The sequence below is a fragment of the Malaya genurostris genome, chromosome 3, assembly GCF_030247185.1.
Source record: "Malaya genurostris strain Urasoe2022 chromosome 3, Malgen_1.1, whole genome shotgun sequence".
Classification (NCBI taxonomy): Eukaryota; Metazoa; Arthropoda; class Insecta; order Diptera; family Culicidae; genus Malaya; species Malaya genurostris.
This window is the reverse complement of record NC_080572.1, coordinates 184,228,807-184,250,917: the sequence shown is the minus strand read 5'-3', so window position 1 is coordinate 184,250,917 and position 22,111 is coordinate 184,228,807. Positions and strand designations below refer to the sequence as shown.

Genomic DNA, 22,111 nt, shown 5'->3' with positions numbered 1-22,111 from the left:
GGTTGTTTGTACGTTCCGAGTTTTGTTTTTTAGTCCTCGTGGGTGCATATTGTTCGGGTATGGAGAAGCATGTGAAAATTGTGTCATGAAAATGTAGAAATTTTACAGTTTTTAGCATCATTAAAAGTTTGTCGGTACAAACTCAAAACTCTGTTAGATAAGCTTGGTATAGTTGATTAATTGTTCGGTTTCTGATGACTTTTATATTTATTAACGAAACTGCATCTCTATTTGCAAATGGAAATTATCGGATTGCAACTATTTATTACAATAACCACAAAAATAATATACATAAATGAGTTAGTGAAAACGAAGTTGGCATAAAAGGTCGAAAAGGCTGAACGCAAAATTGCAAACCATCTCCTATTATTATTCATTTGTTCTATTTTGCAACTTGGATATTACAGCCAATTACGAAAAGCAACCAGACGAAAAGTGTTTGATATGCTTAACGTCATCTTTATGGCGTCTTCTGTTTTTGGCCTCGTATGGCAAGCGACATTCATCAATGTTTTCGTTTCAATTACAAAGACTTCAACTTTAAGTGAATGAGGAACGAATATTCATGCAGTGAGAATCGTCAGAACTCAATTCGCGATGATCGTTCATCGAAAAGAATTGTGAAAAATATACGAAGAAATCAAACTAAGACGTTTTCGTACGGTACTAATCTAGTTTTATGTGTTTGTTGAACCATATCCTACCAATGCTACCCAAAAGGAATCTAAGAATCTGTAACGCTATTCGAACCAATGCTAGTAGTAAAGTAAAAATAAACGAATAACGAACGAATGTGTTGAAGGATGCAGATAATTTTACAGAAAGCCACTTCATCGAAAGCCATTTTGCCGAATGCCATTTCACCGAAAGTAATTTCGTCGAAAAAATCATTTCGAATACATAACCGAAGCCATGATGGAAGCCCAAAAGGAATCGAAGAATCTGTAACGCTTTTCGAACTAATTCTAGTAGTAAAGTAAATAAACGAATAACGAACAAATGTGTTGAAAGAAGCAGGTAATTTTACAGAGAGCCACTTCACCGAAAGCCATTTTGCCGAATGCCATTTCACCGAAAGTGATTTCGTCGAAAAAGTCAATTCGAATACATAACCGAAGCCAAGCGACGGCTGTTGAGTTGGCCGTCGAATGCGGTGACCTCTCGCATACAAACCTGTAATCGCCTCGTTTTCACGGTCTACTCAAAGCTAGAGCTTAGTTAGGTCGGTAGCGTAGGTCGGAGCGGTAGCGAAATGTCGGATAGCACCCAAATAAAAACGATGTAGCTAAGCCGCATGTTTTCATTTGCACTCAGTTAATGGAACATATTATGAACATTTGCCTGGGAGATACACAAAACCAAATGCTTTACTATTTAGTAGTCAATGAAGTCAACCAGTTTTCTTGATAATTCCGTTCTAAGGATCATGAATCTATCTGATAAATTTTATAAATAGGGAAGTATTTCTGATCTAAACACAGGGAAATGAATTTACTCTTATTTAAAATATTAGATATTTCAGAACTACTGTTGTAGGCCAATACTATCATCTTTAAATACAATACAATATTAAGACAATTGTTTGGTGAATCGGTGATTCGGTGAAATGACCCTTTTGGTGAAACGGATTTTGGCCTATATTAAACCCGTATTGAAGAAATATGCACGATGTACAATAGCAACGAAAAAGATATTTGAAGATTCGGACTTTCCATAAATACTGTTTGTTCATCTTCACCATTCACTCTTCTACAGAGATGGCATTTCACCAGAGTGATACACGCTGGAGTCAGATTCTTGTCCACACCGAGGATGCAAAAAACGAAGCACCGCACAAAGAGGAAAGCGCACTTCTTCTCAGTGTCGAATAGACAGCATTTGAGTGTGTGCTTGTGGTTAAAGCAGCTGGCGCGAGTGAAACACATTCTCTTCCTATGAATCTCTCACACGCGCTCTCGTCTAAACACACCCAAGTGACCACTGGCGCGTGATGGTGAGCGGACACTTCTGTGAACTCCAATTAATAGAGAGTAGATCTGGCCTTGCTATGGAAAATTTGCAAGGAAAACCGAAAATTTTACGATAAATTGTTTTATTTTGCTGATTTTGCGTGTCCACGCTTCTTCTACGCAAACCATACAGCCGAGTTCTCACCGGCGTGTACACCTCTGTGAAAGTATCTGCATCCACCTCAGAGAATTTATTAGCTAATGCTCTAGCACTTTGGTGCGATTCAGTGGAAGAGGTAAAAGGAAATAAACAAACGCACTCATGATGCGTGCACACTTTATACAACAGTGGTGTATAAATGTGAAAGAGAAGAGCTCTCGTTGAAGTTGTCAGTGCGAGGGGAGAAATTTTGTTTGCTCTTCGTCACACAGAGGAGATAGACATCTAGTCTTTTATGCGGTGAACAGTTTAACATAATTTGAGACGGGTATGAGTTATATAAAGAAGTTCGCTCTGTAGATTGATAAATGAATCGGTTACATGAGGAATGTTTTCAACAAGGGTTTAAAATACCAATTTTTCATATTCCATCACGTCGGTCATAAAGTCCTCGGTCTGCTAAAGAGAACAAGCCTTTTTTAATATTTTGATTTTATCAATTTATGTTTTCTTCAAACAATACGATTGTTCCAACGCTTTCATATCACGATTTCTCCCTAGCCTCGAAAAAGGCTTTAGTCTCATCGATAACCTTATCATTCGATGTAAATCTTTTTCCAGCAAGTATTTTTCTCAAATCTGAGAACGGAAAATAGTTGTTGGTGGCTCAATACTGTGCTTATGGTAAATGCGCTGGCAATTCGAATTTCAATTCATAGAATTTAGCCATCGTTACGATCGACTTGTTATACGGTACATTTGATCAGCTGTGAGAAAACGTGGCACCAATCTTGCAAACAATCGTTTTATGTTCAAGTGCTCATGAAAAATTGTGAATACACTTCCTTTCGATATCGTTACGATTACGTTGATACGATTTTCGGAACAACGGCCTCATCTGGACGAACAGAACGTAGTGCATCATCTGTGTTTTGATAAATACGTTTAAAACAAACAAATCGCAGTTCCCTTTCACATCTCATCCAAGTCAGTCTATATAACAAAACCGCTTACGTTCGGGACGGAAGACTCCAAATACAGTATTGTATAGTGAACAATAGAACGATCTCGAAATGATTGAACCAAACGAACAAAAGCTACTGCCGACACGAAAGAATATAATTGTTGTTGACTTCAGACAGTGCAAAATTCGACCTTCGATACGAGAACTTGAAGGTTTACTTAAGGAGCAAATGCATCTTGACATTAAACGTGTACATTTACTTCAATGCAATAAGAAAAATAATGTTGTTTACATCCAGTTCTATAAAGAGTTGGATGCAATTCAATTCGCAAAAGACAATTACAATGTGCACTACTTGGAGCATGAAAATATCAAGTAAAACATTCCAGTATATATGGAAGATAGTGCGTGTGCATGATCTTCCCTCAAGCGTCATCGATCCTTATATTCGTAAAACTATGTCCCAATATGGAGAGATTCTTTCTATCGGAAACGAAAAGTGGAAGAACTTTTTTCCCCGGTATTCTAAATGGCGTACGTTTGTTACGTTTGTTCTTATGTGATTTTCGGTCCAGATACAAGAATTCCGTGCAAATCACTTGTTACCTATGACAATCAGATGGCCACATGTCAATATTGCCAAAAAGCTGTTCACTACGGTGAGCCATGTGATAAACCGGACAAGGAGACAACTATACCAAAGGACAACGGTGCTTCCTTCACACCAACCCCAGTACACCTGTGACAGCCACCAACAACAATGAAGCATCCCTTTCAACGAACAGAGAACAAAGTACACCAGCTGCAGTTAACAACTTACCCTCCAACCAACCAGCAACTGCAACCAATGTACAACAAGGCGCATCTACAGCAACTCTCAACGAGCCCAAGACTACGATCAACAAGGACAACGAAAAGAAAACAGAGATCACACACAACACCGACGATGAAGCAATGGATGATGAGATAAGCCGCGGACGAAGTGACCCCCGATCCTCGTTGGATGGAAATGGAAACTCATCTCCCCCTAGAAAAAGGGTGACAACGAGATCCAATAGCAAAAAAAAATTTTAAGTAACAAAAATGTGAGCCAATCGGCCACGTAAAGCTTTTACGCAAAAAGGCCAGAAAAAAAATTTTATCACAAAAAAAAGCAAACAAATCGACGATAGTCCGGATAATGCTGATAAAGTCATTTCTTTGCTTGCACAATATATTTTTATATATTCAAAACAGTATTTCATCAACATTCGCCCACTCGTACGTTGCTGGCAGACTTTCCCTGATGACGGACTATGTCTGCCAGAAATTTTGGTTGACATTCTTCCAGAATTCCGACAAGAATCTGGCAACAATGCGACAACCGGTAGAGGATTTCGGCTAGCGATTATTAACAGTTATGTTTTTGTCGGATTTTTACCATACAATACTGGCAAAACCGACAGTCGGCTGCCAGAACTTCTCACAAGCGGGTGAGATTCTTTTTTTCCATTGTTTCTAGTTTTGCAAAAGTAGCATCACCGAATGCACAGTAACTGATACACTAATGAACCGATTATCATGAAATTTTTAATAGATGGCATCTGTTGGGTGTCTGTATTTACTGCAAGAGGAATTTTCAAGAGTTTTGATGATATTTTCGTAAAAGTGATCCGCTCATTTTTCTCAGAGATAACGAAAATGATTTCGACAATATTAGGTTTGCTTGAAAGCTATTGATCAAGTACGGAGAACTCATGGTTCATCCGGTTCCATATCTCCGGAACTAATGACATAACGACAAACCGTTCTGTTATCTATCCGCACATCTTTCTCGGAGATTTGCAGATACGATTCATGATGGTCGCTTCCCGTTTCTAGTTATAGCTGACATAATTTACACTTGTTTGCACAATCAAAGAACTGAAAAGAATACCATGATTGGGAAGCATGTCAGTATCATTCGTTCTTAGAAATCTGTTTTAATTCACCTAGTGGTGTAATGATACCTTTCTCATATTCAACCACGGGGAAGGGTATAGCGTGATGGATAAGTCGATGCCTTTCACGCAGCTCGCCTTATAGGCTCAGAAAATTATTCTGCCTCGAAAAGGGGTAAAACCTCTATAATTGAACAAAAAGATACAACCATATTTGAGAAAATGAAGTCAGCTTCATTTTAAAGATTTTGGCCACTATTTCCGAAATTTCCGCAAAATAAAATCTATGGATACACCGGTACAGTGAAATTCGGATCATCAAACCATAAGATAATATGAACTACCAACTGAAACAGTTTAAAGCCCAATTAAAAGGAATTTCCAAAATTCGTTGTACCTTCGATTTAAATGGCGGTTTGCAATAGATAACGGATCCAGCATAACTAAGACCAGGTCGTATGGCTATAATCTAACATGACCTACAAATTGGAACGGTTCGAGGGCAGCTTAGAAGATATTTTACGATTTTCTATGACTATGGTTTGTAATTTTGAAAACTGATCACCTTGCAACCGGAAATCGGAGTTGGTTATTTTTATGCTACTATCAGAGAAATTTATTAGCCAATTATTACCTTCTTATGAAAAAACCTGTTTTAATCCACCTAGTGGTGTAATCTTGCCTTTCTCATATTACTCATTATATCATAATTATTACTGTGGAATTCACAAAAACAACAGTTCATTGAATGGAAATAGGACAGTTTGAATCCACATCAAATTTAGTATGAAATAGTAAGACTTTTCTTTTGAACCAACATTACCACCGGCACGGTATTACTGAACTACCGGCTGTGAAATTGCATATTGTTTTCAATCAAAAATTCAATTCATTCACATTGTTTTATTCTTTCGGTCGCACCTGTCATAAAATAGCTAAACATTTCTATCAACCGCAGCACCGTCTTTTACCAATATTACACACTAGTAGCAGACATCCGTAACCGTGTACGAAATAGAACAAAGCAAGCATTGTCCGTTTCGTGTTTTCTTCTTCCACGTTGCTCGTTCCGATATTGTACATATTGTCATTCTATATGGCGATTTAAAAACTTTGACACTCATCGCCCTGTAACTGCGGAACTGAAAGTCGGATTCGGATGAAATTTCACAGTAGCTTTAAAGACAATATGAGCTTCAATTCAAATCAAGATTTGTGAAAATCGGTTCAATCATCGTTGAGATATCGAAGCGAGTTCTATATTTGGAATTTTTTTCATCACTTTCGGTGCTTCAAGAACAGGAGAAGGGGGAACCAGTAGTGCCGAATTAGTTTATCATGCCCGCAAACTAACAAGCTCTTCTAACGAGAAGAATTTATCAGACAGTTTTATAGGTTTTGAAACTGTTTTTGGTCATCGTTCGTGAAAAAATACTTATGAAATTGGTAATTTTCCACTTATCACGCTTTAGTTTCGGAACCGGAAGTCGGATCCAGATAAAATGTTCTGAAAATGTTTTTAGGAAACTGTACGACCTTTCATTTGAATTTTAGTTTGTGAAAATCGGTTCAGCCATCTCCGAGAAAAGTGAGTGCATATTTTTGTTACATACATACACACCTACACACACACACACACACACACACACACACACACACACACACACACACACACACACACACACACACACACACACACATAGATTGCATAGCCTTTCTATATGAGAAAGACAAAAAATACTCTTGAAATTAATATTTTCACTCTAAGCACACTATCTTCGGATCCGGAAGTTTGGTCTGAATAAAAGTCGGGATATTCTTTTGGTTTCGGAAAATCTCTCAAATCGGTAGAGTTATCTTCGGAAAAGCTACTGACATTATTTTCACTTTTTTGGTGCATATCATCCTGTGATTCTGGAACCGGAAGTCGGATCTAAATGAAATTCAGGAATTTTGTATGAGACTATAAGACCTTTGAGTTTGTGAAAATCGGTTTAGCCATCCTTGAGAAAATTAAGAGATATTTTTTCCACTTTTTTTGGTGCATATCACCCTGTAATTCTGGGTTCGATGCATAGTGCTCTGGTCTTACAAGCCAGTTGTCATATGTTTCGAGCCCCGACCTGAAATGATTCTTAGTGTTAGTAAGATCTTAGCACCAGCCATGCGCTATGAATCGGCTGCGAAGTCTTGAAAAAGGTTGAAATTTCTATAAAGGAATGTAATATAATGTAATTTGCTATAAGATCTCCGAGAAAATTGAGTGATAATATTTGTCACACATATACATACACATACAAACATTTACTCAGTTTGTCGAGCTGAATCGAATGGTATATAATATTCGGCCCTCCGGGTCTCGGTTCGAAAGTCGGCTTTACGGTGATTGCATAGTCTTTCTTTATGAGAAAGGCAAAAACCATTTTTTCTATAGAAAGTGTGACCGACATTCTGATCGTAACACCCCATATAAGTTCGAAATTAAATTTACTTATTAATAGTATACACGCAAGCGGCATTTCACGTGACGATGCAAAACACATACCGAAGTCAACCACTTATACAGATTGAATCAATCAGCGTACCGAGTTCATTGCATGGCTAGTGCAATGATCCTACTGACACTAAGAATCCTTCCAGGTCGGGACTCGAAACATACGACCCGACGGTTTGTAAGACCAGCGCCCTAATGCTTTGAACCGCCAACCCGGGGCGGTGAGTGCATCAGTTTTTGATTAAAATAATTTCACTGACTATTTAGTCTGCATAATTAGAGGAATTTTGATGAACGATCGAGCAGTCTCCAGTCGTCACTTCAAATTGTTAACCCATATATAGGGCTTTTTACACAAAATTAGCCACCATAGTACATCACGATCTTAACTGAAACGTTACTAACAATAAACTGTGAAACTGAAGAATCGATCAGTGGCACGACAAGTTAAGGATCAAATGTAAACCAAGTTTACTTGTGTTGGTAATTTTTGTATTAAGTACATTTTATTTGGTACGTATGTCATAGATCGGATCAGGGTCATTTCGCCGAAAGCCATTTCGTCGAAAGCCATTTCGCCGAAAGGGTCATTTCGCCGATTCCTGCAATAGTCTTAATATTATAATTGGAATTGATTTAAAATATACGCAAATGAATGATAATACATTAACGCCCGTTTTGTCCCCCCCCTACAATAGTACTTCTTGAATAAAGATTGATTTATAAACCTCAGAACGGAGTTTCCAAGCAATTGCATAGGTGTATCTACCAAACAAATGTATGTGGTATTTTCCGTTTACTAAGTGAAAAGTATCTAATGGGGCTTCGCCACATAGATTTGATTCGTGTGCTGTCCGACCTCGCTACCGCTCGTTCGGACCTAACTAAAGCAAAGAAACCTAGCTTTGAGTAGACCGGGCAAACGAGGCGGTTACAGGTTTGTATGCAAGAGGCCGCCGCTTCCGACGGCGGGTAAATTTATCAAAGTGGTTAGAACGATTGAGTTCAAAGCAATCTTTTTAGCAATAATTTATTCTCAAACGAATGTTAAGCCTGACTTTGTGGATGGAAAAGCTGCTTCGATCAATTTTCACTTTGATCAATTTTCACCAATGATGGAAAATTGCTTACATTTTATGAATGTTGATTCTAATTTTCTAATTGAAAAGTTAGCTACACTGCTTCAATGCATTTATATTAGATCGCGCTTTACAAAATAAACAACACTGAATATTTTTTGTTAAAAAAGCAGTTTTCTGGAAAAAAATAAATAGTTTTACGGCAACCTTCCATTTCCATTGCCCTTCGCTTGTTCAATTAAAGGTTCCTATTTTGTGGGATTACTAATAGAAGCAACGTAAATCTTTATTTCGCAATGATTTCTGCAAGAGAAAATCTATATAGGAATAGGGATCTATATACCTGAAACTAAAAAAAATAATTCTCGAGCAGTTTTCAGAAAAACGGAAGAATTTTAGACTAATGGCGTTTTCGTTTTTAATTTGCACTACACCGGTGCAGTGCTACACTGAGGCATGAATAAACGAAAAAAAATGACGAGAACATAAACAGTAACCATTGACTACAATAAACGATTCCATTGCATAGAGCTACACCAAACTTTTGATGAGTGCTACACCAGTGGCATCGGTGCAGAAAAAGTGTAGCACTGGTGTAGTGCAATTGGTAAAAACGAACGGTTTCAGTGCAGCTTTCGCTACACCAGTGTAGTGCAATTTAAAAACGAAAACGACATAAGATTTTCGCATTTCTTGAATTGCAAAAGCAGAATTAACTGATTTGTTTATTTTTGAAGAGTGAGCGCAGAACGCTTCACTCTGACAGGTTTGCTTTGATCAAATGCAACTAGCTCGCACGCGCGCCTAGGCGCATCGCGTGACGCTTTCACTCTGACAGCAACCTGAGTCCGTATCCGAGCGAGTCGCGCTGCGCTAGTCGTGATTGAAAAATTCATTGCTCCGAAAATATTATTCAATGAAAACCCTAAGGGTGAAAAAACGTGCTTAATCCACTAAGCAGTGAGAGCACCTCTTTTATCAATCCGCATGTGTTTTTTGCTGGAATATTGTTCGGTGTTTTAGTTCTCATGACATTATTTTAATGACCGTCGTTGTAAGCGGCAGTTTGAGATTTTAATCACTTTAATGTAATGTCAGAACTGCAAATCTGATGAAATTTGAATCTATACGAATGCAATCGATTTAACATTCCATGATATGTCGAAGTTTTTCGTTATTATTTACGGTACTTCCAGAGCCAGTATTCAGGAACTACCATAACCCAAAACGGTTCGTAGGACCATAAATTAATATGAAGAATAAATTGCAATAGTTTTGAGTCCAACTTTAAAGCTTTTTGGTATTGGCAATCTGAACCGAAATTCGAAAATCGGTGTAGCCGAAGTCAGTTAAATTCACCTCAGGAGAAGTATAATTTACATTTGATTCAAAGTTTTTGAAAATCAGTGTAGACATCTTTGAGAAATCACAGTGCGAATGAAATTTTTGGGTATATTTCGGATTGAAAAATGAATACCGCTAAAATTGAAATAGGTTTATTTGGTTGTTGACTATCCAAATCTGCAAACCTTGATTAATTTCTGTGAAATGAACATCTAATCACCTTGTCCCTCCTAAACCGAAAATCGGATCTGACTAAAAAGCAAGATGTTTTTTAGAATCTTGAGACCTTTCATTTGAATCATAAATGGTTCTTAGATTTAATTTAAAACTTAGATCGGTTCAGCTATCTACGAGAAATATGAGTTTCACATATCATCATGTAATTCCGGAACCAGAAGTTGGATCCAAATAATATTCAGGAACATTGTTTGGGATTATACGACTTTTCATATGAAGCTGAGTTTGTAGAAAACAGTTGAGCCATATCAGAGAAAAATGAGTGAAATTATTTGTCACACACGCATTTGCTGATCTCGACGAACTGATTCGGATGGTATATGGGTGTAATGTTTTTCCATCTTGCCATCATCTGGTTTACATATGTCATATTCGAACGATTATGTTGCCAAAAACGAACTATGCTAAAATCGAACCGACGCAACATGTCATGAAAAAGGATGCTGTGAACAGTTTGTTTGGCATTTAAAAACAGTTGCATGTGATAGTATTGAAAATCGTGTTCTAAGTATCGCTATATCATACAGCGCTCAACACTGCTACTGCTGGAATAGGGGAAAAAGTCGCTTGCACAAAAATATCGATATCTCCGTTAAAAAAGAACGGATTTCAACAAACTATGGCTTGTTGGAAAGCTTATCATGTGAAATCTAGAATCAAAACTAATTGGCTCAAGTGACACGTTCCCCTAGAAAAGGTAAACATCCGATTTCAAAAACGTTCAAACGCGTCTAGGGTGACGGGGAGACCTTTCATTTGCGATTAGTTTGATGAAAATCGGTCCAGTCATCTCTGAGATCTCGACCTCTTTGTTGGCAACACACATACAGACACATGCACACATACGGACATTTGCTCAGTTCGTCGAGCTGAATCGATTGGTATATGACACTCAACTCTCCTGGTCTTGGAAATTTTAAGTTTGAACGAATATTAAACCTATTTTTTATGCTTATAAAAAAGGTAAAATGATAAAAAATTTAGGCCCCAGCTTAATATTTTTTACCTGTTTATTACCTTTAAACTGTTTCCAATAAATAAATAATAAAGTTGTCTTTTGGGAACGCTTCTTCGAAACCCAAAGAAAGACGCACATTTCATGTTTTAGAGAATTGTTGCACCTTTATTAGATTTTTCAGTACAGGCTGTTGAACAAAGTCTCTTTTTTGTGAACGTGGAGCTTCAGAAAATCATTTCTCGAGAATTTTACTATCGTATTGAAAAAAAAATAATATGCATCGAATATTTTTGAGCTCTAAACCGAAACAAAATAAATGAACAAAAAATTTTGGTGACTAATTTTGTGTGGAATGCCCCATATAATAAATTCGAAACCCGTATAGTGAAGTAAGCCTCGAGCTATCTAGTTACATTTAGGCAAAACAATATGGTCTCGTTTATCTGCAATTGAATTAGTGATTGTATTGTCCAATGCCACCTTGCATAATAAGCAGAAATTATCGATAAATCGGCAAATCGAAACATTACCACACTATGAGAACTGTCATTCTGCTCAAACAAGGGTATTGGAAAAGTTAGTCGTGCTTTATGAACACCGTAAAAATTCCACGGACACTGGTCTTATCATTCGACAGCCATCAGAAGAAAGCTCATAGAGTACCGTAGGGGCTGTGAGTTGGCGAATAACTTCTCTGTGAAACGCTTTCTCACCTTTTGACCGAAAACTTGTAAAGATAATAACATGCTTGTCACCCTTACATCTATATTATTGAGTCTTAAAACTTGAACACCCTTACCCAGTACCACACTCATAAACTGAGACTACCTGGAGAAAGTGCATCACTTGGAGCACGATTCGTCAGATATCCGACCGTGTGCGGCTAGTTTGGGAACTGCTGCCGCGCTTAGGATACGTTGGGTAGGTACGATGTAATGCAACGCAGTCGCTGGTTGTAGTCACCTTTCTGATTTTTTTTAGCTATGCGTTTGTTTATATCCCGAAGAGTTGACAATTACGATATAGGAACTGTAGTTGACCTATAGTTTTTGACGAATAGTTTTGTGTTCTGGATGTGTTCAACAAAATATTCATTCAACTGAAACAATTAAGGGAAAATCTTCAAATCCAAGCAATGAATTTTGTATCGTCACCCTGTCGGGACTGTGGCATTTCCTTTAGTAATGAGGAAAAGCATTTTAACAACGTTTTGTTCGTGTAACGTCGCGACGCTTCGACGTGGTGCCGATACGCGGTCCACCTTTCCATGCTCCTTTTCACACTCATACACATGCACTTTTTTTTCATTGGTTGTTAAACATTATCTGCATCAGCTTTGGACCGAATCCGAGCCATGGCGTGGCGACCGCGACAGCAACCACGGTGGTTAACCAAATGGAAATGGCTTAACATAATGCTGTGTTTGTTGTAAGAGTAAATACCTCTTCGGCGCTGCTGCCGCCCAATGTCTTCGTTGTATCGCATTGTAGGGACTATTGCATCTTGCATCGCGGAAAAAGTGCAGCAGCTGAAGGTATTCACTCGAAAACCGGCGTCCGGGTCCGACGGGAAGCGGTAGCAAGTAGCTCAGTTCATGTCGGGAGAAATTTGCCGACTCGTGGAGATCAGTACCGGCTTTTGGAGTTGACCGGTCTTAGTGCACAGTGTATCCTCGCCACTTTACCAGTGTTAAAAGGGTTCCAACTTATGCTAATGCATGCAAACATTGTCCGGGATCGAAGTTGGTGCTCGACTTGAGGCAAACATAAAACCAAGCCCAGTGCTGTTTGCGGTGTGCTTGCAGTTGGTGGTGGTGGTAGTAGAGCTGGAAGTTTTCTTCCGGATTTTTCCTTCGCTTTTGCGGTATTCGTCGAGGTTTTCCTACTCTTGCTAAGCTGGAGCTGGAGTGCTGTGGAAAATGGCAAGAGTGTGCCCACAAACGCTGAACCCAGGCGGATATGGTGATGGTGTAACCAACTCGGTAATCTGTGGCTCGGGAAGGTGACGTGCGGGTGGGTGTCGCAGTTTGCAGTCCCAGACGTGCCGATGCAATTGCAACTTTTACTTTCATTTGAACATTCTGGCAGTGCAGTGTTTACGCGTGGGTTCAGGGAGTTCAGCGATTTTTTCGAGGATTTGTATTTTTGTGATTCCGGATACCAGCGGCAGTGCACGGTATGCTATCCCCCGGGAAGCACGTGAATCGTAGGAAAATCTGATCGTGTCAGTGTGTTGTGGATTATTGTGCAATTGTCTGATAACACCGAAATGTGCTAGTGTTCAGTATGATGAAATGCATGTGCTAGAATAGCTAGAGAATCAATCTAATAATTGTGACATCCAGTGATTAAATTGTGAGGTGAGATTTTTTTTGATTCAATGAAAATAACGGTATAGGAGCGATACTAAATTAGAGACATACAAAATTCGTTTTTCGCAATATCCCGACAAAATTTATTTAGGTAATTAACCCTGGGTTCACAGTAAATCTAGTGGAAGATGCTTAAAACATACTATATTCAGAGCATGATCGAACTCCATGTTTTAGAAATTCTATTGGGGTTCGGGTTGTTTATTCGTAACTTTATTGGCAAATAATGGTTACAAATTCAATATTAAAAGTATTGCCCATCGCTAGCTACTATTTTTTTTTCATATTCTGGAAATTCACGTATACTCTTTTTAAAAATTCCATCGGTTAGGCAGCAATCCACGAATCGATCCATTGACTATTGACTTCATCATAAGTGGAGAAGTGCTGGTCAGTTAGGCCTTGCTGACGGAACGAACGGAAAAAATAGTAATCGAAAGGATTAATGTCTGGGCTATATGGCTGGTGGGGTATGACTTCGAGGTATGAGCTCGTAATACACCATTTAGGCCATGAATATTTAGAACGGCCGTCGATGATGATGATGCATGGTCGGAGAATCCATACGTTTTCCGTCGTTTTGGATTGTCGTAGTAGATCAACTTTTCATCGTCAGTAACAATTCGATGCAAACCCCAGCAGCAGTTGTTTCAACGTGAAGAAACGGTGTTCGGCGACTTTTACCTGATAGAAGTGAATTGCAAATGTTATTGTTAAAACCATCATATCATTGCACTATGGTCCGAAACGAGAAATTAGCGTGAAAAAAATATTTTCAGTATTAAATATAAGTTTTTTGTAGTTGGTGTCTTTACAAAAGATGTTTGTAATCAAATTGCGCTCCCTTTGATGAAAAAGTTACTAGGGTGGTCCTTATTTAGATTGAGTTCTGAAATCTATCTTTCTTAATTAAACCCAAAAATGATTTCGTTGTACAATAAAGTTGTAGGAAATTGTATTTGAGCAACTTTGTTGAAAACAGTACCTCTCTAGCTTCTTATTTGATCGAGTTACATCAATTTTCCTAATTAAAAGTAGGGTGGCTCTCAAAAAATCACTTTTTGCCTTTCTCATATAAAAAGGTTATGCAATTACTGTGAAAACCGACTTTTGAACCGAGGCCCGGAGGGCCGAGTGTCCTATACCATTCGACTCAGTTCGTCGAGTACGCAAAATGTCTGTGTGTGTGTGTGTGTGTGTGTGTGTGTGTGTGTGTGTGTGTGTGTGTGTGTGTGTGTGTGTGTGTGTGTGTGTGTGTGTGTGTGTGTGTGTGTGTGTGTGTGTGTGTGTGTGTGTGTGTGTATGTGTGTGTGTGTGTGTGTGTGTGTGTGTGTTTTTTTTAACTAACTTTTCTCGGAGATGGCTGAACCGACTTTCACAAAAAAATCCCATACTAAATTCCTGAATATTATTTGGATCCGACTTCCGATTCGGGAGTTATGGGGTAAAATGTGCAAAAAAAAAATATATATGATCTAACTTCAAATGAAAGGTCCTGTGGTCCCATACGTTATTCCTGAATTTCATGCGGATCCGACTTCCGGATCCGGAAATATAGGGTAAAGTGGGTTAAAAATTGTATACCATCACTGAAAATGGGGAAAAACCTTAAACAATTTTCTAAATCGACCTCAAATGTTTTCCAATTGATAGTTTTTATCAGTAGACGGTCAAACAAACCGATTTCGGTTATTCTTTTAAGAATCGAAGAAAATTTTTTTGAAGAATACCTCAGTATTATATATGATAGTATGATTGATATGAGAATGGCATCATTACACCACTAGGTGGATTAAAACAGTTTTTTTGTGAAACGTTCTATGGAAAAGTTGTTTTCAGAAGAGTTTTTGAACCAATTATTGCGCACAATTTTTCTGAACCAAACTTTTGCATAGGAGCTACCAGTAAAAAGTTATGATTGTTTTTTGTCAAAAACTAGTCAACCTTCAAATATCAATATTCATTTGATGCCAGATCGATAAAAATATATCCTATGCGGTTCCTGAAACGCCTTAACATATCAACATACTTCCTTCAGCAAAATAATAGTATCAAATTTATCCTACAAGTGCTCCATATATTGTACATTCGAGAAATGAGAAACACAAAAACTACAGCCGAAAATAGATTGCAGAACAATTTTAATTCATTTATTACCAAAATAACTACTTCAATTGAGTTTGGGAAACTAAGGATTAGATATACTGTGTAATATGGTTATTCCGAACTAGTTGGCCATGATAAATTTATGAACAGAAATTTTCATGATCTCGACAACCATTCCAACAAGCTGGTGCAAGTGAGTAAAATGCGAATATTTTTATCCACGTCGTGCCGAGACGCCTATGACACTGGCCCTTCTTTCTTATCCACTTGTGTACCGATTAGCCTGTAAAAGCCGGAAAACGACGCACAATGAGTTTTGATTTGAAAAAATACCTTCTACTTATTTTAACAAACTAATGATTTTCTTGGGTTCCATGAAGTGCTTTGACTTACAAAAAATCTTTTTTCGGCTACAGTTTTTATGTGTCTCATTTCTCTAAGGACAATGTATGGAACATTTGTAGAACTAATTTGGTACTAGTATTTTACAGAAGAAAGTATGTTGATACGTTAAGCCGTTTAAGATTTATGCAATGTTTTTAAGTTTTTCGATGGTATTTTTAAAACTAATTCAAATAAGTTAAAAAAATAACATCTTTCTAATTTTCTGAAAAGTCATAATATAGGTAAAAATTTAAGTTACCTATATTATGACTTTTCAGGAACCGCATAGAATACATTTTTATCGATCTGGAATCTAATGAATATCACTCTACGGACATTATGCCCCACCTTCGATTCAACAGTATGCTTCGAGTTAAAATATTGTTTTAAAGATTTATAACGGTTTTAAAAACAAAAAGTAGCGTTGAAAAGATAAAATATGTTGGTTGGTTGGTTCCCAGTTCCCGGTTCCTCAAGTACCGGAAATAATTGTCAAAAATTTCAATGCAGAACTTACGCATGGCGGAAATGATTTGCTCACATAGCTCCATAGGTTGCTATTAAATTTTATCCTGATCCAACTTTCGGTTCCGCAATTACAGGATAAAGTGTGTTTGAAATTGCAAACCGTCACTTAAAGCGATGAAGCAAAAGGGAAAAATTCTTCTAAATATGGCTCAAAACAGTTCTAATATTTAAATTATGTTGTTGGCAAAACGAGCCGACTACGACTATACCAGTTCGTAGTACTTGGTTTCGGAAGTACCGGAAATAGTGGTCAAAAATTTCAAAACGGAACTCTTTTAATTCTTTTTGAGATGCCTCAACCGATATTCACAAACTTAGGTTCAAATAAAAGCTTTTATGGTCCTATAAGCAGCTATTAAATTTTATCCGAATCCGACTTTCGGTTTCGGAGCTAGAGAGTGAAGTGTGCTTAAATCTTTTGATCGTAGCCTAGAGCGAAGCTGTTAAGAACGGGAAAATTCTCACTTTGACATAATTGTTTACAAATCGAAAAGGTAATGTTAGTTAATTTTCATGTTTTGCCTCTCATATATAAAAAGGCTATACAATCACTGTGAAAACCGACTTTTGTTTTTTTTTAAATGTCATATACCATTCGACCCAGCTCGACGAACTGAGCACATGTCTGTGTACGTATGTACGTATGTGTGTATGTGACATATGATGTCACTCGATTGTCTCAGAAATAGCTGAACCGATTTTCACATTCACATTTCACGGTCCCATACAGGCCCGTACCCAGGATTTCGTTTTGGGAGGGGCCCAAAGATAAAAAAAATAATGTTACTGAAGATTGCTTATGTAACTAATTCTCAGTGTGCCTTTTACGGGTGTTTTTAACAGACACTTTAAACTTTTCCACTGGAACTGTTATTGTATTACATTATTGTCTGAGACCTTCTAAATAATTATATACCTGTTTTTGATTTCGGGAGGGGCCCGGGCCCCTTGGGCCCCCCCTCTGGGTACGTGACTGGTCCCATAGATTGCTATTGAATTTTGTCTCGATCCGACTTCTGGTTGCACCAAAAAACATTAAAAAATTGTCACCCATTTTGCTCAGAGATTGCGTGACCGATTTTCACAAAGTTAGTTTCAAACGAACGGTCCTATGGTCCCATTGATCACTATTGAATTTTATCTCGATACGATTTTCGGTTCCGAAATTACAAGGCAATATGTGAAAATCTATGAGAAAATGCGCAAGCAATTTTCTCGGAAATTTCTCAACCTATTTTTACAAACTAAGATACAAATGAAAGGTCTTGAAATTATTTAAAAAATCCTCAAAAAGTGGATACAGATCCGATTTCTGGTGCGACTAGTGAATATTTTCAATTTCATGAGTATATTTTCACAAGCGATGACAAAACGAGGTGCACATTTTTATAAATTTACTGGTAAATTAATCTAGTTGGCAGAACTTGTTAGTTGGTGGATACATAAATCTACTTTGGGACTACTAGCGCTCGGTTTCCGCTTCCGAACGCACCGGTATATACACGGAACCACCCGCGATCCCATTTCAACCAGAATATTAGTTGATTTTCTGAATTCGATTGGTTAAAATTTGGTACAACTAATCGATTGTTGTTTTAACTAAACTGTCATTTTTGTTTTTCGATTAGCAGAAACGATGGTTGAAACAACTAATTTAACTGTTTGAAAAAAAAATGCTGTCAATTAGTGAGGACACATACCTTTCAATTTCAACAAATATTTTAGTTGAAATAACTGGTGTTGTTATTGAAACAAAATTCTGTTAGTTGAAAAATAAATCGATTTTATTTGTTTTAGACATTGCAAATAGTTGAATCAATTCGAATAATGTTAATGATTTGCGAAAATTTCAGTCAATTTATATGAGCTTGTGTGCATTAACCGCTGGGAATTGCAATTTTGCGACGGCAATTCAAACGCGCCATTCAATCGCAGCGCATTCTGTGTGTTTGAAACCCTTCGCTCCTGTTACTTTCATAAATTAAATTCATGTCAAAAAGCGTTTTATTGCTAATGCATGAACATCATCATCGGTATCAAACAGCTGGAAGTAAAACAGTCTGCTGGAAATAAATCAATGATCGAATTTGAAGCATAAAATTTTTGCGCATACCTGAACGATTACGAGAGGATCATTCATTAACATTTTCTAATTTTTCACCAAATCTTTTTCATCTTAAACAAGGTTAACTTTATCACAACACCGCTGTTAGATAAACACTTGTTATCATAAATTTCTCAAATCGAATGAACACAATTTCACCAAACGCTTTAACCATCGATGTTGTTTTCATTGACATTTTAAAGCGACGCGAACAGATTTCAACTAAAAAAGTTGTTGATTTTGCATTGCAATTATTGTTTTGCTTTCAACTGTCTCCGGCATTTGACAGCATTCAAAACAACATATTTTTCAACTACTTGAATATATGCAAATCAAAAACCATATTGGTTGAATCAAAAATAAATTAGTTAAATCAACTATCGCAAAAATCAAAAACTGCGATATCGCAATTTTATGATCGAAGGGTTCTCCGTGTAGTGAAGAAAGGCTCCAAAACCGGAACTCACTTCGATTTCTCAGCAACGATTGAACCGATTTTCACAAATCATGATTCAAATTAAAGCTCTCAGTGTCTTAAAACATACTGTGCAATTTCATCCAGATCCGACTTCCGGTTTCAAAAGTATAGGGCGATGAGTTTCAAAACTTTCAAACTGTCATACAAAATGATGCAAAATCGGTACGCATCGGCACGTGCTGGTAAGGAAGGAGAAGAAAACGAACCCGCTTAGCACACAGAGTGCTTTGTTCAATTTTGTATAGCTTGCAGGGTTGCCACATTTAAATCTATATTAACTTGCCATGTTTTTGATTTTATTCAAGTTTGAAAAAAATCTTGACAGAATCTTCTAGTGATGTTTTTGAAAACATAAGTACTATGAGAAAGGCAACCTTACACCATTAAGTGGATCAAAACAGGGTTTTAAATTATGAATGTCATGATTTTGAATCCGCAGTTATATACAGGTATTCATTTCGTTTATACTCCGTCATGCGTGGAAAGGCATGCTTTGAAATTCGACCGATGTCAAAAACTTTGATATCATGTCATATCAGATATCGAAAAACGGTCCCGGTAATACAGGGTAAAATGTGTTTTAAATTGCACAACGTCATTTAAAGCGACGATGCAAAAAAGGGAAAAATTCGTCTCAAAGCTGTCTCGTTTTGTAGGTTATGTCAGTTTTTTTTTGCTGAACGAACCGACTTCAGTTATACCGACTACCAGTTCAGGTTCCGAAATAACCGGAAATAGTGATTGAAAATTTCAAAACGGAACACACTCATATTGCTCGGAGATGATTGCACCGATTTTAACAAATTTAGGCTCAAATGAGACCTTCCATTTAGTGGAGGTGAAACTCAAAAAATTATTACCGAATTCTGATATACAGTCTTGCGATTGGTAAGTGAAATACGCCGAAAATTTGGTGGAAAGTATGCCTCAGGGAGGCCAAGCAATATTTGATGCTGGTGGTGAGTGGACTCACTAGTAAACTGAAAGCGCGTTTTATCAGAATATATTCATTGCATTATTTTATTATTTCAAAATTATGCTGGACACGTTCTACTTGTCATACATGGTCAAATTACTATCAAGCGTTGATTTTTGTGAAAGTGAAACACTGGAAAAAATTCCCTTGAGCGAGAATAAGTCTTGCAGCAGCCTTTCGTAAAAGTCAGTTTCAAAAAATTTGTCAATTGATGCTTACTGATTTGCGAGTTAGAGGGTTAAATTTTTAAAAATGCCACCATGAAGTAGAGAACGGCATATTATTACAAAAGGTTGACTTGGGTTTATCTGAAAATTTTCGATAGCTGACTGTTCAGCAATCAATTTTTAGTCGATCTGTTGAAAATGAACGCTCAGTTATATATACTCTGTAAATACTAACATATGATTCGGAGAATTCAATTTTAATTTTTCATTTGATCAATTTTTTTTGAATGAGGTTTCGCCTTTTCCACTTATTGCTATAAATTGCGTTTACATTGATAAGTTTTGGTGTAATCCACACACCAACTTTTTTCAATAATTCCCTGCAAAATGATTGCCGAGCCTTGCACCGCCCAGTACTTGGTAATTATCTGCACGAAAGATAAAATTACTGAGTCTCGTCGAGTTTGACAAACGTCAGTTATTACCAAAATCTCAAAATGGTCTCATCTGATTTGTCAACATACAAACAAAAAAATCTATGCTTACAAACAGTACTGCTGAACCGACGACACGACCAGACCGACGACACGACCAGGCACTCCGAAGAAAAATCTGCATTAAAGCTGTTCGCTAATGATTCACCGCCAGTTACCACAAATCTAGCGACCCCTTGTAAATGATAAAAATAATCTTCTCGAGCAACACTGTTTAAGTTGCTATGGACAAGTTACCAAGGAACCCCAAAACAAATAAACATGTTTTGAAAGCGGTGGAACAGTTCTATTAGTGTTAAACTTTGTCCAAATTAACCAGAAATGCATTTAAATGAACTCGATTTTCGGAATTTAATCGAAACTATGGATGAAACCAACGAACGAGGACAATGATCTGCTTCCAGCGATTCATCCGTACACTTCAACTGCTAGCTTTTCTGGGCAGTAGGATTCGGTGTAATATGCCGGTGTCAAAATTGTTTTGTGTCGATTGATTGCGCAGCAGTGGAAACAGTATTTCACCTTGTTGGCCACTATTCGAGGATTACTAGTGGAATTCCACAAAGAAATCATTTTACCGTACGTTATGCAGGTACCGCAGAGCACTAGCCTCGCTCAGCTCGTTGTCGGTCATTTCCATGTCTTCCTCGTTGGTTTGCGCTGAGCTGTTATCACACAACGGTTTCAAGTCAGCAGTGAATTATGCATCCCAATGTCCCTAAGACCTGAATTTTGAACTTGGCTTTATAAAAGACATAACTCATACTCTTCAATTTTTACATTACGCTCGAGGCAGGTAAATCCATTAAAATGTTCCGTAATATAATAACCGATCTGAAATTTATTTTGTTTACATTTATCTTGCCTTCGATATGCAGTAACCATGGTTATGGTGACTGTTATTCAAAATCAATAAATATATCAATTGTGATGCCAGTTTAAAAAAATTCACTAGCGTTTTCGATTTGACATTTCCAGTTACTGAGGGGTAGTTAAATTTACGATACAGTTTTGATAGACGAGTGGCAGGTCGTGTCGTCGACCAGACACTCCGAACAAAAAGCTAAACGAAATGTGATTCCACTCCAGTTACTACAATGATGAAAGACCCCTTGTTATTGATGGAAAAAATATTTCCAGCAACGCTTTTTTGATTGCTACGAACTCGTTACCCAGGAAACTTCCTTGCAACTCAAATAAACAAATACAAACCGCTTCGCATTTCGTACCAATATCGTAATACTACTAAGTAAAATCCTGCGTGGAATAATCAAGGATTGTATACTTTTTGTTCATTAGTGCTCACTTATTACGTTGGATTCGATCATGCAAGAAATCGCACAAAGTACGTGCGATCAACAGACGACGTATCGTCAACGTATCGTGAGATGTACCCAGA

At 37.5% G+C, this 22,111-nt stretch overlaps 1 protein-coding gene across 2 annotated transcripts in view; it reads left to right on the top strand.

Moving 5' to 3' along the window:
* The window catches only part of LOC131435142 (ecdysone-induced protein 78C), an 86,983-nt gene that overhangs the window by 52,966 nt on the left and 11,906 nt on the right, over positions 1–22,111 (top strand). The window lies entirely within an intron of this gene.